The following is a 27,050-nucleotide window of genomic DNA, read 5'->3' as shown; positions in this document are numbered from 1 at the left end:
TGTGCACATCAGTGATCCTTGTGTCATGACAGTCAGAAAACAGACCTTGGTTTATTCCCTTTGTTAAGGTAGACAAAGACTAGGCATCCGTCTCTCTTTCTCTACAATCTAATTTTACTCTCTACAGTGAAAACGCAAGGCATCTGGCTGGTCTCTTCTCTCTCTTTCCATTGCCCTCTTCCACCACATCTCAGGATTTGGGAAACCTGAAAAAGGAGGAAACGCCTTGTAGCTATAGCTGCTAGCCGGCAGCACAGCACCCTGCAGCTGCAAGCAGTTCTCAGCAGGCAGACAGAACTGATACTTTTCAATACTTCGCAAGTATTACTGCTTCGCCAGGCTCCTGGATTTATCAATTTGTGGCCTTTTACCCAGTGAATTCTAGGATATTTTTTAACAGTTTCTGGCAGCAGACAGGTATAATGTTAATGAGTCAGTGTTGTAGCCACAAACACAAGCGGAACAGCAGCCAGCTGTATGCGGGGGGGCTCCTTCCCTCGGCTAAAACGCAGACCTACACACAGGCATACATATGCTGCTTCAGACTAACACAGCTCAGTCTACAAATTACGTTATTAAAGGTTATAATTTCTATACAGACTATACCAAATAAATCTACTTCCACAGAACTAGGGTAAATCACAGTTTGTTAAAATAGGACCCACAGTACATTTTCATATTTCTTATTAAAGACCCCCGTGTAGTTTACCGCATATGAGTTTAATACTGACCCCGTTTGGCGCAAGAGCACACATGGCAACTCCACCTGCGGATAAACTTGCATGCAAAAAGATAGGAAAAACATAATCAAAGAACAGATTCTAGCACAAGCTCTGCTCTATGCTACAGAGAAACCAAACACTCAGAAAGACTGATTTGTTACCTGTGATTTTATGGGGTACAGTTGCACTACAGGAAACAAAGGCAGACAAATATACAAGCGAGATGAAGAATGCTCAGCTCTGCCTGGTTTCACCGAGATCACTGCAAGCAAAACCAATTACCTCAAAGGCAAAAACATAACTTTGTCTGATGTAGGTTTTATTTTTATTCTGTTTTTCACCTCATGTAACTGGTTCTGCTGCCATGGCTGTGATCAGCAGTAAATTAGGATTAGGTAGAAAGGACTAGGATGAGGGGGTAATGTAAAAGCTGGAGGGCAGGAATGAGAAAAGAGAATTGATAAATAATAGACAGGTCTTTTCTGTGAAAAGCTGGCAGAGCTGCTCAGGAATAACTGGAAATACTTTCCAAATACCACTGATAGAAAAAAAAAAATCATCTGGGGAGAAGGGTTTACATCCAGAGAGGAATCGACTGTCTGAAAAGTTTGTTTGACCTCAGGGGAAAAAAAGAGAGTGGTAAATACTGGGATCTCGCACAAATGAGAGTAGCAGGGTTTGCAGAATAAGACTATTTGCAGTGCTCTGAAGATGCCTATTTAATGTCATGAACCTAACTGTATGTTTTGGAGAAGGGACAGCTGTTAAAAAGAAACTCTTCTGGCAGTGAAATACATGCCCAGCTCCTTAAACCAAAATGGTCGATGGAGGAGCAAAAGAAAAGGAAGATGGGGGAGGAAAAGAAAAATTGTTTGAGGTACTTCTAGGCTATGAAAAAGGCTCAAATATTGACAGTGCTTTCGGCATACTTGTCAAAGAACAGCGAGATCCTCTTCAGCACAAGATCCATCATCTCAGTGCTTGTCTCTTGGTTGATGGGAGAGATCTTAAGATTCAGTATCATTACAAGACAACGGACAGGCGTATCTGTGTGGGGACCTTCCTGGAGTTATCTGATGAAAAAGCGAGTTCGACAGAGGGAGAAGGCAGAATTACATTTTCAAAATCTGACTCTGTGTCTGCCTTCAAAAGGCTTGTCTTCCAGATGGGCACATGGAAACACAGACACATAAAGATAATCCTCCTGCTTTATGGCAGAAGATGATTGATATGTACCAGGAGACTGCTGAGCAGGAAGCAAGAATAATTAAACAGAAAGAAAATGTAAGAAAACTCTTTATACTACAAAGGTGAAGGGCACTTCCATCATACAGGTGAGTAGGGCAAGTCTGTGAGGGACAAGGGGAACTTGGCATGAATGAAAAGGGAAGAGTCTCTCTCCATCTGGATGATGCTTCATGCTGAGTACATGCTCTGACTCTACAACCCAGGGCTACCCAGACCACACCAAAACACTGCTGGCAGCTGGCAACTTTAAAATCCTGACTGAAGTTAAAGGTCTCAGAAAAGTACTGTGCACCCAGGTGTAGTGCGCTTCCTTACTGCTCTGAATGTTGCGAGGAGCCACAAATATGAGATGCTTTCCAGCTCTAAGACAGAAGTGATGACAGGAAGAAGAACCCTGCTCTCTTTTTGAAAGATCACCTATGTGTTGAAGAATAAGAGATTATTGGTGGCAAAGTGGAAGTCAAACACATCTACCTTCAAAATGGCAACTTTTAATCAAAACTTAGGAACAAGGTATAAAAGCCACACCACACTCTGTCATAAAAAAAGTAGTTATTGTTCCTTCAAAAAAATAGGACTTCAGTCAATTGTGCTGAAATGTTTTCCATAACCTCCAGGATGCTGCCATTACAAAACATGTCTTCATATGCAGCTGATATTTTTCTGGTACTTAATTTCATTTTACTGCATCCAGACACACCATCTTGCAGATGGTTCTTCCATTGGTGCAGATCTGTCACATGACTATGCTATATATTTTTTCTTTCTTTTCATCTTTTCTTATAAATCATTCTCTCTAGTCTCTAACCATTTTTAATGTTCTGCTGTGAGTTTCAGCCAATTAACCTATATCTTAAGGTGCTCAAATCTGGATCCAGTTTTCCTGATATCGTCTTTACTTGTATTCTGTATTTGTTTTAAAATTCCCTTAATAATTATGCCTAACGCCTGGATAGAGAGCTCTATAAAAAGCACAACCGGCACCAAGGTCTCTTCAAAACCAGAAATTTAAAATGACACTGTTTGTTTCAAATCAGTGTAGGTTTACACCAAAGAAATAAACCTTTTTTGAGTGAGAAAAGACAGTTAAAAAGAAGGGACGGGAAGATGGACAGTTGAGAGTACTGTGATTAAATACTTAATGAGCAGTAGCTGAAATTTTACTCTTTTAAGCTTTTAAGGCATCACTATTGACTGCCATTACAAAGCATGACACTGGAATTTAAGCATTAGTTATACATTTTCCAAACTATTTATTTCATCTTGGCCATAGGCCTCCCATGGTTTGAGTATCTTTATAAAAACATAAAATATACAAATAGTGTCCCTGCTGCTAAGGCTTGAAGTTGGCTTGCCTGTCCTCACAGTAACTTGAAAACAGTTTAAAAAGTAGCAGAATAAAAGCCTGCATGAATAGAAAACAATTGTTATCATTAAGAGATCCTTAAAGGCAGGTATATAACAGTCAACATTAAGGTCACCTTAATATTCAATTTAGAGATATTTCTATATCTCTCAATTCAAAGGATAAACTCTTAAGTACTAAAATTTGACATTATTATTAAAGTTCATTTCAATGTTCAGCCTCTAACTCAATATCTGTAATTAAGAAAAATCGGATTTCAAACCAACAAGAGGAGACTGTGATAAAGCTATTTGAAGTACTCTCTGGCAGGGATAAAGCCAGCAGAGAGGTGGCTGTCATAAAATAGCCAAATGGCTTTTTCCACCTCCATCAAGGTCACTTTACTGATGATGTGCTCAATAAGATGATAATGCATTTAACCACTTTCCTTGCATCTGACTTCGACCTTATTGCAAATCCAAATGGCCTTGTTTAACTACCCTGGCCTTTCAACATTTCCCTGAACAAAGATAATTAAGGAGATATACTGCCCCCTACTATCACAGGAATTGAAAGACAAATAAACTTTTAAGAGCACAGCCAGGTGTCTATTGCATTAATGTACAATGTTTAAGCAGGGGGTAAAATGAAATAATGGTTAAATAATTATAAAAGGTTAACAAAGTTAACTTTGTTACATAAGGTAATTCTGTTTTATTTAAAAGAATGAACATAAAAGGCTTTCCAGGCTACTTTTTACAACTCCCTGGACAACAGTCTTTAATGAAGTTTCTGACTAAAGAACAATGTTCTGCAAAAATTAACAACTCTGAAATTTTTGAAGATTTGGAACCGGCTATTTTTCATACATGGGTACAATAATGTTTTATGAAAAAGTAGGTCTCTGTGATTAAACCAAGAACTGCTCTAATAGAAGCATTTCTGTATTTTTTTTTTTCTTTGTGTGTGGTCAGCAACTGTACTAGAGATGCAAATTAAAGTAGTTTAAAAATTAGTTTGGCAGTTATGACAATCTGGAAGCTTAAGTTAGTGCCTTCTCATGATTTATACAATGATGAAAAATGATCAAATAATACCATTCTATAATAGCAGTTACTTTCTTCTTTAATTTTTATTCATATATGCTATTGCATCCCAAAGCATTCTCCAGGACGCTAATTCTTCTTCATACCAAGGAAAAAAACCCACATCAATAGCACTTGGACTAATAACAGCTGAAACAGGATAAAAAGAATAAAAAAGTAGGCAAAGCAGTTGGATGTTCTTTCTGTAGTTGCATGCAAGAGATCTTATTTTAGATTAATCTTTTTTTTCTTCTAAATCTGTTTTTCTTTTAAGCATCTTGAAAATATTGTTGTATAGGTCTGAATCCTTTGCAGGAGCCAGAAAGAGGCAGAACAGCAAGTTGTATCAGAAAGATAAAAACACCTAACTCACTGTTCACTAGATACGTGAGCTTACTGCTACTGCAAAAATTGCTGTTCCTTTGCCACAGAAAATACAGTGTGCAGAAAAACGGTTTACATGTATTTAATCAGTTTTGCCATAATGCAGATCTTCAGAAATGACAACGATATCTAGCTTTGCCATTTTGTCAGGTCACCATTACTTTGAGTTGTAGACATAGTTTGTACAGAGTTCTAAGCATTCAGGTATTTGGCTAAACCTTTTTTTCTGTAACACTTCTGAATTCAGACTCAACTCGTGAATTTTGAATACAGCAGAATTTAAAACTCCTGTAAAGATACCTTCTACTACCCAATACAGTAATCAGTGCTTCTACCATCACTGATTACCACATCAAACACCTGAAGTTTGCGATGATTCATATGCTATTACTATGCAAAATCCTTTCTGCTGTATATAACAAGTCATAAACAAGCCTTTCACTCCGAACTAGGTCTCAAAATTGTAACCCTATGTTTTGTTCCCAGGTAGATGCCACTAGAATGATACACTGTCTCCAGATATGAGAACTCTACCACTTTCTTACATTTAAAAGACTTGCTTTATAAACCATCTATTTTATAGCAGTTTACACAAAATAATTATTTCCATTTCAAGTTTGGATAAATGGTTGCCCTAGCCAGTCCCAAAAGATGACCACGCACCTTGCTGTTACCCTCAGTGAGCTCTGAAGTTTTCCTGTATAATTGCACTTTCAGTTCTTTCAATCTTAGGCAAAGAAGGGGAATGATTATTTTCCATTCATTCAGAATATTTCAGCCACCTACCTATTCTGTTCGGATTTTAACATGGATGAAGCTTTCTAAAGAAACACAAGTGCCATTTTTTCCACTTGTTTCTAACCCTTTAAAAGCTTAACTCAAGTTGGAAAGCTACAGAAGCATTTTATTAGTAGAATTACTTTATTTCATCCCAATTCCTTATTTCATACAAAAGTCTTCAAGTGTTCAAACCTAAAATACGTATACCTCTTCAAATCATTAGGGAGGTCACCAGCTTGCAGCATCATCTGCCGATACGTCACTGAACATTCAGAAGCCCGCTTGCTATTCTGAAATGCATAAATCAGTAACTACCTCTTGAGAAAGTCAGAGTGAAGCCTATAGCTGTATTTAGAATGAAATAAGATCTTTGTAGAGATGCAGAAAAGATAGGAAAGCTAATGTCTTTTCTCACTGGAAAACAATACAGTGCAGTATTATTTTCTGATACCACTGCTCAAATGCCTACATTGTACAAAGCGTACATATAGTGACTTTTTATTTTTCCTTGCTCAGTTCAACAAGTGACCTTGGATGCAAAACAAGTTACAGAAAGAAAAGTTGTAAAGTCTAATCTCATAATTGCTTATCAGATCATTTCAGTAGTTTGATAAGTCACGCTAACTCTTCATAGATGCACATTAGAAATGCAAGAACAGAGCTCAAAACAAATTATTTTAAGTTGGACCAGTTTGCATCATACACTGATGGGTGCTTAGCACCATTCTTATTGCGGACCTTTAAAATAAACACATACCTGACATGACATTTTACCTGTTTTTACAGCATCAATTATCATTTTTTTTTAGCATGCTACCACATCAACTGCTTTTCTTCAAAAGGAAAAAAAGAAACACGTATCCCATATTGCATGGAATGTATTACTTCACATGTTCTAAATTCTACTGCAAAAAGGTCAGAAAGTGAAAATGACAAGTAAGCCAAAACCATCTAAACATTAAATGTTTTTGTAAAGGTTTTGCTGTTGTAGGTTTCTTGCTAAATTGTATCATAGTCTTGTTATAACTCCTTGAAAGAAAAGAACTATACTGTGAGGCCATATGTGAGGCTATTCTCCACACTGAGCTGCAGAGCGATTAATCAAAAAATTTTGTAGCATCTAATTTGTAGTTACTGAGCTGCTTGACAGTTTCGAGCCCCAATCTAAAGGGCAAAAAAACCCCACAACGGTAAACTAGATTTTCTGTTCTGGTTTGAACACTTTCCCCTTCACAGGTTTTACTCAAATACTTCCACCTGAACTTACTTAGGATATATCAAAAGATTCACCTTTTGAAAGAAAAAAAGGAAAAGTGAACTCCATCAGCTATGTGCACATCACCAAGAAGTTCAGGGAAATAAACCTAGCCTATTTAGTACAATTATGCAAACGTACAAATTCTTATCTTAATGATAGCCTGTATTTAACATCAGGCAATCAGATCCTCGTGTCTATTAAGCAATTAATACACTTTCTAATGGACAAGGGACTCTTGCCGTCTTGAGCGACTTTTCTACACATTTTACTGAATTTTTTCTGTGGATTAGAGACCTTAAGAGAGAAGGTGCTCCCCTTTCTCTCTCACTCCATTGTTCTCTACCTTCAAAGCTGGTAACAAACAGATCGAAAGCAGCTCAGTCTTTGTCTGAGGGTTTGGTAGTTCACATCCTAAATTTCTCTCCCAATCGCTCCAGTATCGGAAGGCAAGGTTTCTGAAAGCTTTCCACAGTAACGACCAAAAAACAGGCACAAAGTTAACAAAGGGGAGCTATCACCGCTAAGTGTCACGTTTGTTTACTGGAGGTCAGTATTCCCCCCCAGTCTTCAAAGTTCAAATGTTTTGCTTAATAAACTGTTAAAAAAAGACAAACGGGCTAACGAAGGTGAACATAAGCTAAGATGGTTTAAAACAAAACAGTCTACAGAGAGATGGGCAGTTCAAACTCAGATTCACGTGAATTAACAGGAAAACTAAAACGTAGCGGGCACAAAAGCTGCAACGGTATGTTCATGCACTGGAATACAGACATTCTAACCCGTTAAGTAAATTTAATTGCTGACATACCTTTCTCAGGTTTGGGTGTCGTCCCCCCCCCCCAATCCTTCCTTAAAGTGTACTCTAGCAATTAACAGACAGAGGTCTCCGGATGGCTCACTGAAATATTTAAAGCTGGGGAACAAAAGGTTTATTTTAAAAATGAAAACCTTGGCTTGTACAACTCCAGACGTGAATCTGCTTTCAATTACTGAAAGTATTTCCACTTCAGTGAAAAAGGATCAAATCTTCAACTACACCATCTTTAGGCAATGAATCTGATTATATTAAGCTTTAAGAATACAGAATGACTTTGTGACACAGCTGTATATTCTATACGTATCATTTATTAGGTATACAAAAAAGAAGGAGCTAGCACTTTAAATGAGAAGCAGACAGAACTGTGGCTGCTCACAGCAGCCCTGTACTTCCACACCACGGCTCTGCTTTAGGGTTTTCTTTTCAGGTGCCCACATAAACGTCAAAGATTATACTAAGCTTTAAATGAGGGATTTTAACAGCCCTTTACAAATGAACCTAGGCTGACATCCCCCCCCCCTTTTATTTGCATAATTTACACTGTTGTAAAGTTACGTTTTTCTTTCTAGACTTCTGAACTAGCACAATCTCTTCCTCTCTTCCACATTCCCCCCCCCCCCGGCTCAGCAGGTATCGTAGCCTCTAGGAAGCGTCATAATTAGAAGTACTTTATACTTTTCCCTTTAGACAAGCGGAACAGGCGAGGGAGCTCAAAGGCTTACGCTCCACGGGGAGATGCGACACCTCAAACGCAAATTATGCGAAAACTTCTCATTTCTCGCACCTCCGACGTTCGCGCGTCTGTCCTACCGCGCCCCCGCCACGCAGCCCGGGAGGTGGCCCCTGGGCTTGGCGCTGCCACCGCCGCGGGACTGGCGCTGCCCGCCCGCCCGCCCGCCGGCTCCTCTCAGGGCCGCCCCCGCTGCGGAGGAGCCCGCGCCGCCCCCGACCCGCGCCGCGGGGCTGCGGCGCCACCTCCGCCCGCCCGCCCGCCCCGCGCAGCCGCCGGCCCCGCCTGGCGCCCCACCTCGCCGTGCCGCGACCGTGGCGTGCCCGTGCCGCTCCGCGCCGCCGCCCGGCCCCGTCTGTGTCGGCCCGCCCGGCGGAGCCCCGCTCGCCGCCGGCCCCGGCGGAGGCGGCCGCCGCGATAGGCTGAGGCGGCGGGGTTTACTCCCCGGCGGGGAGCGGGGGCCGGGCCTGGCACCGCGTAACCCTTTCGGGGCCGCGGCGGCGGAGCGCTTAGAGCCGAGGGCGGGGAGGTGCGGGGAGAGGCGGAGGGACCCCGCCCGCAGGGAGCGGCGCGCAGGGGCGCTGCCGCGGCGCCGGGCCGAGGCGCGTTACGCCGCGGGGGGCCGGCGGGGGCTTCCCGCCGCACAAAATAAAACTTGTACCTGCAGCGCTCCCTCCCGCGCGGGCCGCCACCAGAGCGGCGGGGCGTGAGCGAGAGGGGACGGCGCCGGCGGTCACGGAAGGCGGATCCCCCCGCGGGTGCGCGGGCTGAGGAGAGCCGCGGTGTCAAAGCAGGGCCCGGACCAAAGCGCAGGTGTTGGCGCGCAGATGTTAGAGCCGGCCCTCTCATCGCACACCACCTGTGCCTTAACTGGAAGGGAAACGCCTCCCCCTCCATCTACCACCTTAGGAGACAGTTTTTCTTCACATCCACACCATGAACATGATGAGCTCGGCTTACTTCAAAATTCCGATCTATAATCAAGTCCGCTCCTTGTGAGGCCTTTGGAGTTGCAGCCTGATCTGACTGGACACAGAATCGGGTGCTCACTGCGTTATGCATCACAGCTGTCAGATAAAGCTATCAAATAACAGATACAAAATTCAGCATTCGCATTACTCACCGTTACTTTCTGAAATTAGCCAGAACAATTAGATGCCTACAAAATATGCAGATACAAATGTACCCATTCAAAATAGAAAATCCTGTTTTCAAATGGTAACCAAACTTAAGTCAGTGCCTCCGTCTTTAGTAAAAGCACCAGATTAAAAATACATAGGTTTTTTAATGACCCCCTTGTTGAACATGGAACTCCTTTAAAGTGTTTGTGGGAATGATATTTCCAACTTCATTCTTAACATCGCTACACAAACCTTTGAGTTGGCTTAGAGAGTACAGTGATACGTAGTAATTCCTACAAAACTTCCCATGTCATGCTTCCTCTCACCTTGGACCTTTGCTAACACGGACTAACCTTAACTCTCCTCGCCCTATTACAAGATCTGCCAAGTTACCACAGCAGCTACCCAGAAGCCACATGTTGCCGAAAGTCAGATCAAGATATTGTTAACAACTACACAACACTTCCAGGGAAGATAATACCATTCCAGAGTATGTTTCAACACTGTTATGTAGGAGGCTGCAATAAAAGCACATATTTTAGATGTATTATTCATAAGAAATTTAATAATATTTAAAAAGCTCACACAATTAGTGCTCATTTGCAACCTCCTAGAGAAACAAAGACTATACAGCCTGAAATAGCAGAATTCTGTGAAATGGGGGAAAATAATGAGCTAAGTAGCCAGGTCCTGATGAGGGCAGTCTTGTCTGGCAATGGGGAAAAATACTGAAAAAATCCCAAAGTAATAGCACTAACACTGCATCTTGAACTGAAGCTCTTTGAGTTAGATATGCAACAGGCTACATGTGCTTTGACTTAGCAGAATGGAGAAACTGTAATACAGTCACCATCGACTTACAGCTTGCTCAGGCTTTGGGGGGGTGTTTTGCTGAGAATTGGAAGCTGTTTCCAGTTCAAATTCTGGACAGACTCACGTGTGTGATAGCTGCAAGACTGGCCAAGAAGAGAGGTATGAGATGAAATCATAAACTAATATAGTCAGTTAGGGAAGCAAGTCTCTAGCAGTTCCACGGCTACGCTCATATTCTGTGTCTCTTCCAAGAGGTCTAGCTGTAATAAATGGGGCATTAGATCATGCAAATACTACTTTCTATCTGCTTGAATGGAGTACCCGCTTTCTGGCACTGAAAATCTAGTAAGCAGGTAATTGATTCAGGCATATATCCTTACAGATCTTGAAAGAAAGAGGAATGGGATCTGGATGCATTCAAGTCAAGTCAAGCAGAGCACCGGAGCCCTTCTCAGCATCACTGACTTCAGAGGGCACCTGTAATTGTACCACATCTACAGAAGACTGCCATGGACTCGTTCAGAAAGCAGGATATTGGGCCTTCCAAGAGCCAGGCGCTATGGAAGGCAAGAGGTATTTAGACAATCCCTCTTTCCAAAAGACAGCTACCTTGTCACTACCCACCCATCCGTTCTGTACCATTTTTCTGCAGATACATACCACTGTACATTCACTATCTGAGGACTTCAGCCTATGAAAAAAGTAAGATTCCGTCTCTGTTAATTACGTCAGTGCGTAACTAACTTACTTTAGCCACTGTCTGTGATCTCATCAGCCAGGAAGAGACCGGGATGTCACTGCAGTGGATCCTCTTCTCTTCATTTTCAGACAGCTGCAATGGAATTTTCCTGTGCTCTTGATGCCCCCTGTGCTGCGATTCCACTGTCCCATTAATGCCAGCACAAATGATTTATGAAATCTATTAGGTGCAACACTAAAGACATCTGAAATATAGATTGTTGCATAGAAAAATATTTATATGGAGTAGATAAATGGGGGTGAAGCCACAGATACCACACTTTATGCCGACATTGCTCACACCCAAACAGCAGAAAGATCAAACAAATCCTTGGGGATAGGTGGGGGTGGAGAAGAATAGCAGATATGTTTCATTCATAGAAAAAGAGAGAAGCACTTTTTTTTTTTTTTTTTTTTTTTTTAATTACTGGGTCAGAAGGATTATTACAGTAAATTATGCAGAGCATTAACCATTGAATTTGAACCCATTTTTAGTCTTTATTAATAACTCATTATAGTCCTTTTTCTTAATGCAGAATAAATTAGAGCTGTGTTAATCCATGCAGCTATCTGCAGGTACATTTATCACTATGGTAGCCACTTTTACTCTCCTTACTGGAAGCTGCACTTCACGGGCAACAGAGACTCATCCCCTGCTGAACTCAAGTCACAGTGGCCTTTTCAGGTCACTGGCAGGGTCACCTGAAAACTTACCTTTTTTTTTGAAGTACTGAAAGGTACCACACAGATGGCCTTGACATATGTGAAAGAATTTCTCTTTGTCTCTTTCACTCTCTCTGTCATATTGCCACAATTTAGATCAGTAAAAACAACTGAGCTGGGGCCTTGCTGGTATAAAAGGGCGAGGAACTGCTAACAGGATGTTCTCTGTGGAAACTCAAAGTTTTTGGAACCGATTCCTCTTCCCAGATCCAGAAGAGCTCAAATTTTATGGCCTTCATAGATTGTTGCATAGTTTATATTTTTCCAGAGTGTATGAAAACAGGGGAGAATTGTAGATGTGGTTAGTTTTTGGAGGCAGGGATTTGTTTCAGCTTTCAAACTGGCTGGTTTGCAGTTGGTTGAGGAGGGAGGGCTCTTGCAGCTATATTTGCATTTGAATTTGTGTTGGGTTTTCAGGAATTTACAGGTAGTAACAAACAGCCATGCTCACTCTCTGTTAAAGATAAGTATTATCACAGAGAACTGACATGTTGGTAATCCCATCACTTCTAGCTGACGCCTTCAAAGGACACATGAGGTTACACTGGAGGTGACTCTTGTAGTCATTAGACAAAAGCGTCCCAGGTATCTGTGCTCCTTGCAGCACATAACGATTCAGTCCTTACTATTATCTTCTCTGAGCACCATCGTGCCCAAGTAGAAAACTTAATTATGCCCATTTTTTACATGGCAAATGGAGACACAAAGCTGACTTGTCAATACCACAAAAGTAGTACCATGAAAGGGGAAAAACGTGATGCCTCAGATTAGTCTACTGAGGCCTATCCTAATTGCTGAACCTTTCTTCTCAGCGTCAAGATAATAATTACAGCTATTTATCAACATCAACGATAACCCATGATTTTTATTAAAAGGGAACAAACAACTTTTTAGCCAAATACCAATCCACCTGTAGCCTAAGTGCCCTGTTAGGACATCCTATAGTAAATATTAAATGTTACAGCTACTTGTACTGAAATGCTAGGTTTACTTTAAATTGTTGTCTGCATGTGCGTTACGAACAAGCATGAATTCCCAAGCACAAATACAGGCTGGGCGATGAGTGGGTTGAGAGCAGCCCTGCGGAGAAGGACTTGGGGGTGTTGGTGGATGAAAAACTGACTGTGAGCCAGCAGTGTGTGCTCGCAGCCCAGAAAGCCAACTGTGTCCTGGGCTGCATCAAGAGAAGTGTGGCCAGAAGGTCGAGGGGGGTGATTCTCTCCCTCCACTCTCATGACACCCCACCTGCCATACTGTGTCCAGCTCTGGGGCCCCCAACATGAGAAGGACATGGATCTGTTCGAGTGGGTCTAGAGGAGGCCATGAAGATGATCAGGGTGCTGGAGCACTTTCCCTGTAAGGACAGGCTGAGAGAGCTGGGGTTGTTCAGCTTGGAGAAGAGAAGGCTCTGGGGAGACCTTATAGTGGCCTTCCAGTACTGAAAGGGGGCTACAGGAAAGATGGGGAGGGACTTTTTACAAGGGCTTACAGTGATAGGACAAGGGGTGATGGCTTTAAACTGAGAGAGGGTAGATTTAGGTTAGATGTAATGAAGCATGGTGAGGTTGGTGAGACACTGGCACAGGTTGCCCAGAGAAGCTGTGGTGCCCCCTCCCTGGCAGTGTTCAAGGCCAGGTTGGACAGAGATCTGAGCAGCCTGGTCTAGTGGAAGGTGTCCTCGCCCATGGCAGGGGGGTTGGAGCTAGATGGTCTTTAAATGACCTTCCAACCCAAACCATTCAATGATACTAGAGTATCTGCCTAGAAGCTGAAATTGCACAGCATCAGTACATCACTTTGGAACCTGATTTTTTCTTACAACCCTACAGAAAAACAGGGTATTAAACTATGAAATTTAAACACTGCCTAAGAGGAAGATTTTTGTCACATAAAGTATCATTTATAACAGCAACATACATTCTTGTGTCTGTTTTACAAAACAGACTTAATCAAGTAAAATATTTATAATTTGGCTTTCCAGTTCCTGCTGGAAGTGTATTAAAAGAAGGCAAATTCTTGTCTAGAAATAAGTCTTGCGAATACTATCTGATATCAACAGAATTAGTAGTATAATGTGTTCCCATGAGAAAGCACATGTGCCCAAATACATTTACATGTAGAACATCTTGTAGTTCTTAAGCATTTAAATAGTACAATATATTGACTAGATTTTTCTGACAAGATTAAGATGAGACATTTTTCATGGAGTAATGATGCTGACTTAAATGAGAACAGACTAAGACCATGATGAGCTCACAGATTCAGTGTTCAAATCTGAAAACAATAATTTTTTTTCCCTTTTTATTCACATAGATAAAGCCTTTCTCTATTTTTTATAACCCTTTCCAAGAGCGTATTAAGAATTTTGCAGTTTCAGATCAGCATTTCACTAAAAATGCAAGTGGAAATTGTAAGCAAGTAGATGAAACTGGGGTAGGGCAAGATTTATAGCAAAACTATAGTCCTATCAATAAATGATTGAATTCTGACACTTTTCTTGAATGTAAGTGGATAATATGTGCGTTATTTTTTTCCTAAGAAGCAACACAAAACCACCCAGTGTATATTTCTACAGTGATTTTTGAGTGCTATAGATTAATATATAGAAGTAAATAATGTTCCTCTGCTCTTTGACAAATTTCCCACCGAGCACAATACAGTATTAGGCAATGTAAAAAACACCTAGAATTTTGTTGTTTAACAGTACAACACCCTGCTTAGAATCAGTCTACCCTACACTAATTTCTGTCATACAGGTATGGGGAAATATAAATTTACAGTTATTATACAAATTTAATATCTTGGTTTCCAAAAGCTGAATTATTGAAGACATAAATATCAATCATGATACTTTTCATAGTACTTACATAGTTACTTTTTTACTAATACATTCCTGTGTTCAAATGCAGACAGCTAGCAGAGAAAAAGGGCACATATGCTTTGAATGATGAACACAGTTCTTGGAAACACAAAGCATATATGTTTTCCTTATCTTATAGTACAGCTAAGTGATGAGGAGGAAGACATTTCATGAAAGTTCTGGGGGATTAGATGATGTATCAGTGAGGTGTTTGAAATAAATACCCCCCCCCCCCCCCCGTTTAATTCTATTTGTTTCAGAAGAACTGCTATATGAATAGCAGTAGTGAGATGAAGCAGTAAAAAAATATGCTCTGATGTTTTGTTTTCAGGTCATTTAACCTAATATTAGAGGAAAAGGCAATAGTATTTTAGGCACAAATTTAAACACTTCACCAAAGAAAGAAAAATCCAACTATAACCTAAGCCTTAGCACTCTCTTTAAACTGAACTCTCTGAATTTGAATCCTGTTTGTATCTTGCGAGACTCACTTCAGTGCATCATCACACTTTAGGACCCTAAAGAGAAGACTATTAAAGATCCTGAAACATGCACAGTTGTGGCACCTTTCCTTCCTTAATTTTTCATATTGCTTTCCCATTTTTTCAGTAACCTCTGTCAGCAGCTGCTACTGGCTGGCTTTCATCTGGAAAAGACGGCAAAGAAGCAAGTTGCTTGCACAGCTAATGCTCCAAACTGGAGACTGAGTGTCTAATCTTCATAATAAGCAGCTTCCAACTGACTAAGTTTTGATTTACATTTAATACTTGGGTCCACAGCTCTAAATCCCTCTGGATTACTGGATTTTTTTTTTTTTAAATTAAAAATTTACACTTTTGTCATAAAGAAAGAGAGGAAGATATTTACTGCAAATGAAAGTGATATAAAAGAGTAACTGGAAACAAAAAGAGGTCAATTTGTTATGTAAAATCACGAGATACAGGACATCTCATAACAAACAAGGTATCTGTAGGCTGTTTGAAACAATCCATTTAGAGGAAAATAGTTTTGTATAGAGGTCTGACAAAGAGAATTGGTTTTCATGAAAAAACTACCCTATTGTGAATCTCTTAGAATTGGTAAAGACCACCAGCAGAGCAATCCTATTGGTATAAGAGAACAAGCTCTAAGAAAAACCACTCTATTCTTCTTAATAATGAAGCTGGAATCTCATAGCAAGAAAAGTTTAACTTGTTTTCTGATCATCTTAAAGAAAAAAAAAAAAAGAAAGTTCAGGGTACTTATTAGAAATGACATCTTAAAAAAGGTATTTTAAAAACAGAGGTGCACACACACAAAAAAGTCAATATCCGTGTGATTCTCACAAAAACTATTTCACATATTTCTTGGAGTAAGCATTACACCGATCATGACAGAAACTATGTGGCCAGTATTGTGGGTTCAGCTGCTGCTGTCCTTCATCTATTTTGTCTTTTTATTGTAGGCTAGATGACTGAAAACTCACTGTATCATTTTGGTCAGAATTTTTTTTTTTTTTTTCTCAGTAGAAAGAAACCATTTCTCTTCTCCTAATTACAGCTTCTCCTCCCTCCCTTTACATCATAACTCCTTGGGGAAAAAAACCAACCACCAGAGCAAATTTTCTTTTTACACAGTTGCTGCTTTGGCAAGATCAGAAAAAAGTGTCATCCTTTGGGTAAGTCTGTCAAACAGATTTCTTACAGTTTGAGAATGTTCATCTAAAAGTACTATATCTGCACTTATCTATGCTTATATGACATTTATTGCCTTGGAAAGGTGGCATAAAAATTATTTCACACTACTCTGACACCTGGTGTGAGCCATATCCCTACAAGAGGTCTATATACAAAATGGTTATAAAAATCATATGTTTAAAGTTAAAAAAAAAAAAAAAAGCTTTTGAAAATATTAATTTGGGGTTATATTAAAAAAAAAATCCATTGCAGGCTGTTGTTAGGTAGACACATTATCACCTTTTCCCGGAAAAAAAAAAATGAAGCCGCTTTCATAAATTGTAAGAATAGGGTTTATATACACTTTATGTACACTCAGAAGTGCCTACATCAACAAACTTTCCCGTGGTACATGTTCAGGCAGATGATGAATGCCTGGTGATAGTCTTGTGCCTAACAACCGACCATAAGTGCAATTAGAATTGCATTTATGGCACACCTTGAAGTGATTTATTGGATATTAATTCTCCCAGAGAACAGGTGATCATTTTCCACATCCAACTTAGTATTTGCCAACATGCTGAACTGCTAGTGAAATAATTTTACTTGATACCAGCAGATGTGGCATATTCAGAAACAGAGCGTAGTCACTATCAAGAATTTCAAGTTACCATCTACTTAGGAGGGAAGGAAACAAGAAGAAAATACTTTGTCCTTAATTTTATCCATACTTCAGGATTTTTTTGTGTGCTCACTATGTTTTAGTGAGCCTGTTCACCTTCTGCTCACACACATACTCATGAGTCTGTACCTGCAGGTCTTACAAACACCACTTGGACTCGACTTACTTCAGGCAAGGCTAACCATCACACAAGTTTCCAGAACACAGTATATTATGTAGAAGTTAGCACATATAATAGTCCCTAAAGTCTTTCTTCTCACTGCCACTTCCCTATACTTCATTTATCTGCTCGGCGTGCCACTGCATACCTACCAGACTGCCATGGATCCACGTGTGCTAAACAGCTTCAGAAAATCACGGAATTTCTCTCTGTCATCCAGTTGTTATTTTCACAGCAGCCAACATTATCACTATCATTTCCTAATTCCGTCATCTAAATGATTTCACTAACAATGCATTTCACTAAAGACCTTCCCACAAGCATTGCCAGATTTGCAAGCTCTGGTGTTATATGCCAAGAGACGGAACTCAAAGGCCAGCTGAATTCTGTCATACAAGAGCCCTTAAAATGTGAGCAAGTGGTAGAATATTCAAGCGTAAAAGGTATTTCTCAAGGAAAATAAAGAAACTAAATATAGTATGTATATACTGAGGGCATAGAAAAGCCAATGGCATGACACAGGAGTTTTTAGACTCCTGATGAATCAGCGCAAGTCACAGGAAGGAGTTTCCCCCCCACCCTCTTCTTCCCACACACCAAGTGCTTACACTTTAATAGTAAAGCATGCAAAGTGCAAGTCTAAATGAAAACGTACATGGAAGACTGGGGCCACATTTAGGACTGAAAATGTCAGTGTGACTGGATCAGTTCTGAGGCCAAGAATCTGAGATGGTCAGAGCCGAGCCTGCTGGAGAAGGATTCAAAGAAAGAAAAGCATGCAGTAAAAATGCAGCTTTTATTGCAAATGTCCTGAAGATAATCACATTTATAGAAGCTGTTCTTAATATTGGCAAAAAGGCAGATAAAGAGTTCACTCTGCTTTCTACAGCAGCGTTTCCTGGTCATAATAGTAGAAAAGTATGGAAAACAGCTTCTTAAAATTGCATGAAAAATGTACGCAAAAAATATTAATCGTATTACAAGAAAGATCTCTATTCCACATTTAATGTCTCAATCCACTTTTGATAAACAAGTTATTCTCACATCATTGTGTCCACCACCCAGAGACCCAAATACTTTTTTCTACAATGAGGGTGATCTACGCATACACAACGCAGTCATTTATCTAGGCAAAGACAGTGACTGTTGGAAGATGAACTTCAGAAATTGCTGCAAACAGTTCGTCCCTCCCTCTCCCCTTCTCTCCTCCCCACCTTGAATGGTCCTTTCTCATCTTGTCCACCTACCTTTGTGATAACTTTGCCGAGGTGGGGAGAAGGAAAGTCTCCAGTAGCACTCTGTCTGGAAGAACAGAGTACTGATACTGGCATTCATTCTGGGACAAGCCCTCAAATGTGGTATACCAGAATCCTAGGTTGTAGGTGTTTGAAATCCTTCTTTTATTTACTCATGTGGCCTCCCAGAAGTTCTGAAGTTTCTCAGGAGCCAATGCTTCCTGCAGCTGGACAACAGACACTGAGAAAAATAGTCCAAGGGCTGTGCAAGGGCACAGTGGCTCGTAGTGTGATTGTAGGGCAAACGTGCAGTGGATTTATTCCACAGAGAATTCAACTGGTTGTGGTTCTCAGCTCTCTATATAAAGGAAAGGGGTCTGTCACTATCCGTATCATACAGGAGCTTAGCTAGATGGAGAGCGCTTAGACATGAAGTACATGATTTCAATACCTCATCTAAAACTATTATACTCTAAAGCCTGGCACAAGAATTTATCAGCTCAAGTCCATCAGCGTTCTTTGCCTTTTTGATAACTCTCATGCTAACATCCAGCACAAGGGTCACACTGCTATTTAAAACTCTCATGCACTGAAGTAAACAAACCAGACACTGATAGATTTCCTGAACTACCCTGAGGCAGAAGCAGTTTCACAGATGGGAAAAAAAATAAAGACGGGCAAAGGAAAAACTGCTTGAGAGAATTTTTCTCCAGGTTTTCTAAATCTTATTATCTATATTTCATTCTGGAAAATCCTCCAATTAATAAAGATGTTTTTACTATTACAATAGATTTTTTTCCCCTTAAATATTCAGATATTGATAAAGTTGGACCTTCTTTGCTGCAAATTTTTGTGTGCTTATTAAACAAGTTAAAAATGTGTCCCACTACAGAGGAACAAGGTGTTACTAAGTAGTAACACAGTATTTTAAAAGTTAACAAAAATATCTAAGAGAAAACCTATCATACCAAACAGTGTCTGAAAATCTGAAGCACTTAGTGATGAATGTGTAACTCCCCCTAATGGAGGTATATTTGAATTTATCTTAAAATGCTAATTTGAGTTTAACTTAAAATCCTAATGCTCAAAATACTACTCCTACTGTTATATCACTTTCCCCTTTCTGACTTTTTAGAGAATCTTTTAAGGAATGCATCTGTGATCTACACTAAACATCAAACTATTATCAACACAATTTTTAAATTTTCTTAGTTTTATTACATAAAGTAAAATCTTAAATATATATGCACTTTGCTGTAATTGTATGGTACACACTCAGTAGCCATTGAAATTCCCTTAAATTATCTTCTGTCAGTCATTTCAACTTCTGTTTTAGCTAAATGCTTTCCTGTTCCTTAAAAAGGAATTGCTATAAAAATGACAGTGACAGTCCACAGTGGTTTTAGTTGTGTGGTATAAAGAAACACTTATATGCACAGCTGCTGGTAATGAATGCAGCATGTTTGAGGCCCAATCTTGGACAGTTTCCTACATTTCTGACTGCAGTTTCCTTGGCAAGTTTTCTGGGACCATATTATCTATATGTCCCAGTATTTCAGCCAAAGCTTGTCAATACAAGAGTTTGGCACTGTGCACTGGCTTTCAAAAGTCTGTCCTCCCAGAGTTAACAACTTTTTAGGAATTTTTGCCCTAATTATCTTCTAACAACGGGGGGGGTTTAAAACCACATAGTTTTCTACGTAACCACCCTGTAAGATGCCACAGACAGATTAGATTTTTATATAATAAAATCACTACTTGTGAAAGATGCCAGATTGACAGCATCAGAGAGTAAAATTACATTTGTCCACAGCCCAGCTACAATAACATCAGCAGCAATGCAGTTGTTTTCAGAGCTCTCAAATTTGAGCTACTCTGACTTGTAGGGTAAGTAAAAAGCTCTGGACTTTGTCCTGTTGAGATGTCTGATAGGCCTGGATGTTGCTATAATTGGTCTGGTGATACTGTAACTAAGTGGTATAAGTAGGATTGCCATTAAACACTGGATTTTACATAGGTCATTTAACCTATCTCCTCATAGTGATGAAAGACTCTACCTCTTACTCCACTACCAAAAGTAGACTTTAATCTAAACATGTGTACACACATCTTTTCCCAATACAGAGAAAATGCAAAAAAGAGCAGTAGTCTGGAATGAAGCTATGGGTATAATCCCAAATGACTTTTCCTAGGTTTTGATTGTGTATGGGAGAGAAAGTTTAGGAAATTTGGTGCTGAGCAGTTCTCTTTCGTTTTTTTTTTTTTTGTTTTGTTTTGTTTTTTTTTTTTTTAAATTTAAATGGGAACTTATATATTTTCCATTTTTCTTTGCAGGAAGTAGTTCCTAGCATCCTAGCAAAATACGCTCTTAAATAGGATTTATCCGGCTGTCAAATTCTACCCTGTAATGCCAACAAAGTGAGATTCAAAACTATGGATGAACATATAGTTAAAATAATTGTATCGTAAGGCAAAGATAGACACATTCTTGCATAGCAAAAAAGGACAAAAATAAGCTCATAAAGCAAGAAGAAGCACATAGATAAAATATGTCTACCTGCACCATTAGTCATCATATGGAAACATTTCTAACATAAGAACATGGGAAGTTAAAATTTAACTCCTCAGAACCAAAGATCTGTGTTACAGAACAGGAAATGTGGAGAAGATATAAGGCAGATCTAGAACTATAAATTAAGCAGGATAAGCTACAATTCACAAAGTGGAGCCTGGCACCATAACAAGAAAGAAATCAGAGCAAAAATTAAGAAAGTACTTAAGAGAGTTAAAACTTTCCCAAATACTTTGCTGCCCAGGATTTCTGCTGATTTTATTTAAAAAAGGGAACTAAAACTAAACTCCAGTATCTGTATAAACAAAACTATCAAATTCTCACGTGTTTAATCTTACCCTGGCTTATTTTATGTAATTGTAAAAGTCTACCAATAATCTTGTGACAGAATAATCATCCCCCCCCAACCCCCAAAACACAACAAAATCATAAGACTCTCTGAGCTACTGTATTTAACTAAGAATCAGTCTAACCATGGTTATGGGTGTTGAAACAAGGATTTTCACATCTGTCTGATCTGGACAGTCAAACAGCAGGGCCAGTCATGATAAAATTTCCTTTCCAAGTTCCTTTTCTCCCCTAACAGAAAGCATTACTGAGATCTGTTTTATATGTTTGACAGAGAGTAAATTACATAGATAGAGGAGATCCTCTGAAGATTTGTGATCCTTGTGAAAGAGGTTAATGTGAGTCAGGGAACATTGGAGTTCAGGATATATAAGTAATACAAATGCTGTCAGTCATTGTCTTAAGACAATAGCACAATTTTGTTTGTTGGATTTCCTTGGAAAAAATCTTTTATATTACTTCTGGGATTGCAGTTCAACTCCACTACAAAACCCTACTGATGCCGTTTTCGTGCTTCAAAATATGTTCAATTATGTAGTTGATTATTTAAAACCACTGCTCACTGTTCAGCACTAGTTGGTTCAATAGCAGTTTTGCATTGTGGGGAACATAAGAGCATAAATGAATAGTTTTTCCCTTTTTCTTTGTTAAAAAAAAAAAAAAAAAGGAACATCTGTCCCTCCCACCCCTTCAAACCCTAGTACCCACACCATATAAAGTACAAAACAAAAAGCATGTACATACATAATTAAAATGCTTTAACTCTGCCAAACATCGCACCAAAACGTAGATGTCTTCAGATAAAATAAATGCAACCTCATAGACCATTTAGGACATATACAAAGACTACATAAAACACAGTTTTAGACAATGTATATAACACAGTGTAGCACTAAACTGATGAGTTTCACAGTCACATACATTGCCCTCTTAGAATTCTTTCAAGGCTGTGATTGTTGAAAAACATCAAGAATTTGGTCCCTCCAGCTCAAGCTGGAGAGAGTCTGGTAGAGAGCCACCAGTATGATTTCGATATTGGAGAACTTGACACATGAAGAATAGTTGGAAGAAGGGATTCATGCAGCCTAAGGAAGAGAAGGCTCAGAGGGAGCTAATCACAGTCTGCTAGTACTTTTGTACTAGACTACTACTGTCTTTAAGTCCCATTTAGCTACAAATAGACACTTAAATACAAAATAAATGCTTAAAAAGGGGTTATAAAGAAGACTTTACAAGGGTGCTTGCAAGGTTACTATATAGGTTACTATAGAGAACACTTTACAGGGGTGCACAGTGACAGAACAAGAGGCAATGGGTCCAAGGTGCTTCAGGGGAGATACTGTCTGAATATTAAAAAAAGTCAGTATAAGGACAATTAAAAATTGGAATAAGTTTCCCAGGTAAGAGGTGGGATTTCCCTTGGTGCAAATAATTTCAATCTCTGCTTGAGACATATCCCTGGATCATCTAAGTCTACGGCCCTGCTTTCAACAGAAGGTTGGGCCTGATAAGCTCCAGGGATCTCTTTCAACCCCAGCTTGATGCAATTCCACATTCTCTGTTTGCTGTGTTTTGTAACTACAGGAGGAAGGGCCTCCTAGCTGCATTGCCATTTCTCATCCCCAAATGACCATTTGTTCTTAAAGTATCTTGCTAAATAAAATACCATCACACACACACAAAAGAAAAAAATAAGAGTTCAGTCATATTGCTATCAATATTTTTTATTTGTTTTTACCTGCATACTTTCCTTTACATACATTCTTGTGGTGCTCAAGTGATCCTAGAGATAAAAACTGATTTGAAAGTTTTGGTTTTTTAGAGGATATGGTGCATTAACAAGCCTACTGTATTTGTGCCTAGAGCTGCAAGATAAAGCAAAATAAATCTAGTTGTGAACCAGTAGCCTACATGCAGACAAACTTACAGAACATCCTGGATTCACCTATACCTCTTTCCTTCTGCTTTGCTAAGTTGCCAGTGAAGAGTGGTTAATTTCCATGAAGCATACTGACTGTAATAATCTGAATGTTCGTTTTATTTCTCTCTCTCTCTAATTATATATATGTAACAGTGCACTTTTTGATGAGTAAACCTAGATTTCCTCTGGGAAGCAGGGGGAAAAAAAGATCATATACAGAGTGACATATGAAGAGAACTAATGACAAAGCATGATTAACTGGACTAAACAGCTAAGTGAAACAGCATAAATTAACTCAGCTCTACGGGTTTACAAGCACATACAAGTACAGAGCATTTGAGAAGAATTCTTACCTCATGGTACTGAGAAAGCTCATAGCCAAATATGTATAACTGCAAAGACTACTACTGTCTTTAAGTCCCATTTAGCTACAAATAGACACTTAAATATATACACACAAAACCATCTATATTTATTTCCAGAGTCCAAAAGCACCCACACATAACCAAGTATAAAGGGAACTCTGCTTGCTTCGAGAGTCTGCCACAATTCCTTTCCTCACTGAATTAAAAAATATTGTTCTTTTCTGCTATGGGAAGTCTACTGGAAGCAATTCAGTACTAGCAGAGAAGTCCTCCCACATGAAAAGATGTGCATGATAGGACTATATAATTTCACGGCAAGGGCATAAACACTTCCGTAGGTGTAGTGGCTCAGGCCTCAGGCAGAGGTAGATGCATATAGGATCCAGAATAAATAACAAGATGATACAGTTATGCTGGACACGCTAAAGCAGTTGGCTGCCAGGCTCAGAGGGTGAGCTCAGATTTCTTTATTCCCTCCTAAATGCTCCACGACAAGATAAGGAGGATCCAAAGCTCACCCCAAGCCTTCATATGGTGCCTGAACCAACTGGCAGGGTCTTAGCAGGGTGAAGTCCTTACACCAATGATATTAACAGTTGCGTAAGTAATGACTATACATCACTTCTACACTTTTGCAGAAAATGAAATGTATAAAGCAATAATATTTAATTTTGAAATCACAATAGGAAAGGTTATATTTGTAGCAGTGTCTTTATTCATGGATTTGTTACTTATAGACTGGAGATAAAAATTCATCACTAGCTGAAACACATATTCTGTTACTAATTTTGAAGTTACTGATTTTGTATGTATTAATTTTGAATTTCAGACTTACGATGAAGCATTTAATTCTCAAGAACACAGAGCTAGAACATTCAATTTTCAAACTACAAAACCTGTCATGATGTCAAAACTTAGGGAAAAAGCAGGGATGCTTTCAGGTAAAATATAGGTAATTACTGTGGCTTGACAAAACTAGCAGAGAAGAAATAATTTTTAGCATTATTTCTATAGCAGGACTCTGAGGAGTAAGTGGCTATTATCTTTCAAGTAGAGGACTCAGTGCACATCCCAGCAAACTCTACAAACCCACCAGTAAAATTGTTTGAATAGAGCTTACAGAAGGGGAAGTTTATTTTTAATTTGATACACTATTTGTTCTCAGTTATAAAGTAATATTTTTATTTTAACATAATATTGACCATTAATTTCTAAACCTGGGCCTGCAATTCCAGATACCTGAAAGTACAATTACCAACATGTACTCCCTCCTTACTCAAACTTGTGATGAACAATGAAGGAAACAAAGCAACTTTTATCAATCTCACAAATCCTATGGCTGCTTTCAGATGATGCAGCACTGACTTAAAATTCATCAATGTATATGGGATGACTAACATACAGTTACCTCACCTCCGAAACGGGTTTTCCAGTATCTGCCTAAGGACAAGGTGGTAGTAAACTGAAAAGCTACAAACCTAAGTATTAAAAGATAAGTATTAAAAGCTTTTTAACAGGAAGTTAAAAGCATAGCTTCCAATGAGTCTATGTTCTTCATCCTCCCTAATAAAAGATTATTTTCTGGATAACCTTTTCAGAAAGCTACATTATACCAGACAAGGCTAGTGAGCTAGACTAGGCTGAAGTCAGTCACTCTTTCCATGGCTTCAAAATTATAACCACACCCAGAATAAACGAGTTAACAGAATGAGCTGCTTTTCCTCAAACACTGTCAGATTTACCCAAAGCAGATCAACTCCTGTGCATTTCTGTGAACAAAACTTGTGAAGTCCCATCATTGCTCACACATATGGGGATGTCTGGATAGTTTGACAGCAAGCCCACTCAGCTGGGAGCCTACGTGGACATCAGCAAAGCTAAGAAAGCTTGTGGAAACAAAGGTGGTCTGAAATATCTGAATGAGGCTTAAAGGACAAAAAAGAAAATCAGTAAAGGAAAGAGGTGAGTGATGCTGGACCAGGATTAATTTATGTCAAACGTAACTGCCTGGCTCCCTCCTGTTTAATGGCCCTTATCTGCCTGATCTAACTGGATTAAAATGGTAAAATCTACCTCTTCTCTCTAAATTGAGACCCAGTTCCTGAAGCCTGTGAAAATATAGGTGGAACAAATAAGAGAACAGACAGTGAATTCCTGTTACGCCTTGTGCCTTCTGAGGAAAGGGAGGTCAAATAAGTTACAGCAGAGCAATGAGCTAGGTGTACTACGAGAGAGTACAGGAGCCTTGCAGACACTATCAGGACTCGCAATAAAATTACATTTAGTTTTAAAGTAGTTATTTTGACAGGTTAATTATTTACGGAAAGGCCTATGTGCACTTTTAAATTTTGAATTAATTTCTTCTTTTCTCTGCCTCACAAATTATTTTGTAATGTAAATACAAATTGCAATGAGCGGTGAGAAAGTACACAGGAGAACAAATTAGATGATTTAAAACTGAATCAGACACTTCCAGATTCTTCAGTAAACCTTAAGCAGTTTCATATTACAGCTATACCAGTTGAAGGCAGCCAAAAAGAGGAGGTCCCCCTTCCCACCCCTTGAAGCCATGGATTCCTGCCTCTCTCCCTCCACCCCCTTCTGTTAGATCAGCCTGTGCAGCTGCAGGGCGAGTTAGTTCAGCTGGCTGGTGTTGTAAGGCAGTATTTTTCAGGGTTAGGAGGACATGGTTCCATTAAAGTTGACATTAAAATATTTAGTGCTGCTGCAGTTACGTCCATCTTCAAACCCTGCCTCCTGTGTTGTGTCAACTGTGCTGTTTGTCTGACTCTGCAGGGAGCTACTAGATCTTCAGGAAACTGTCCAAAGAAATTGGGTGGGGGGGTGTGTGGGGAAGTGGGGAAAGGAGCAGGGAATAATACTCTGCAGGTTCAATGGCCTCAACTAGACCCATAAGCAATTGGACGAAAGCCTGCCCCAATACAAAGAAATGACAGCCACTGCATAGCAAGACTCAGGGTCAAGGCAGTACCAGCACAGTGTATGTTAGCATCGACCGTCACCCCTGGATCATCCAGTGAGCTGACATCCTCTGTGTCTGTGTAATTAAGTGCTAACTCTGCAAAAGAAATGGGCACAGCACCTGGCTGGAGTCAAGTGGGGTGGGATGGGATGATCCCCTTCTGATGCATATGGATATTGGATTGGTTTACCTATCATATGAAGTCTCATCCTTAAAAAACTAACTGTATTTTCCATTATAACAACATAGGGAAAAAATTGTTACATCAATAGATCAAGAAAACATCAACATGCTTCAATTCAGCTTTTTTTTTTTTTTTTTTTTAAATCTTTTGAAGCAGAGATTTGGTATGTTTAGATTTTATTGGGAGAAGGCGTGGAAAAGTAACATCAAACAGCTATTTGATTGGGAAAACCAGTGGCCTTAAGAATTTTTTCTAATGAAGTCATATTCATTTATTCAACTGAAATAATTTTATAATTATTCAAATCATGATTTATTAATC

General features: G+C 39.4%; 1 protein-coding gene across 10 annotated transcripts in view; it reads right to left on the bottom strand.

Moving 5' to 3' along the window:
- Positions 1–27,050, bottom strand: part of TENM3 (teneurin transmembrane protein 3) — a 419,436-nt gene that overhangs the window by 229,868 nt on the left and 162,518 nt on the right. The window contains exon 1 of one of the 10 annotated variants that reach the window (XM_074905795.1): positions 8,667–8,765. The exons of 8 other annotated variants lie outside the window; for them this stretch is intronic. The gene's annotated coding sequence lies outside the window, so the exon portion shown is untranslated. Of the gene's footprint in view, positions 1–8,666; positions 8,766–27,050 lie in introns of those variants that run through there. One more of the 10 variants, XM_074905799.1, reaches the window with a different exon arrangement.

Source organism: Athene noctua, chromosome 4 (genome assembly GCF_965140245.1).
Source record: "Athene noctua chromosome 4, bAthNoc1.hap1.1, whole genome shotgun sequence".
Lineage (NCBI taxonomy): Eukaryota > Metazoa > Chordata > Aves > Strigiformes > Strigidae > Athene > Athene noctua.
This window is presented reverse-complemented; position numbering and strand designations above follow the sequence as displayed.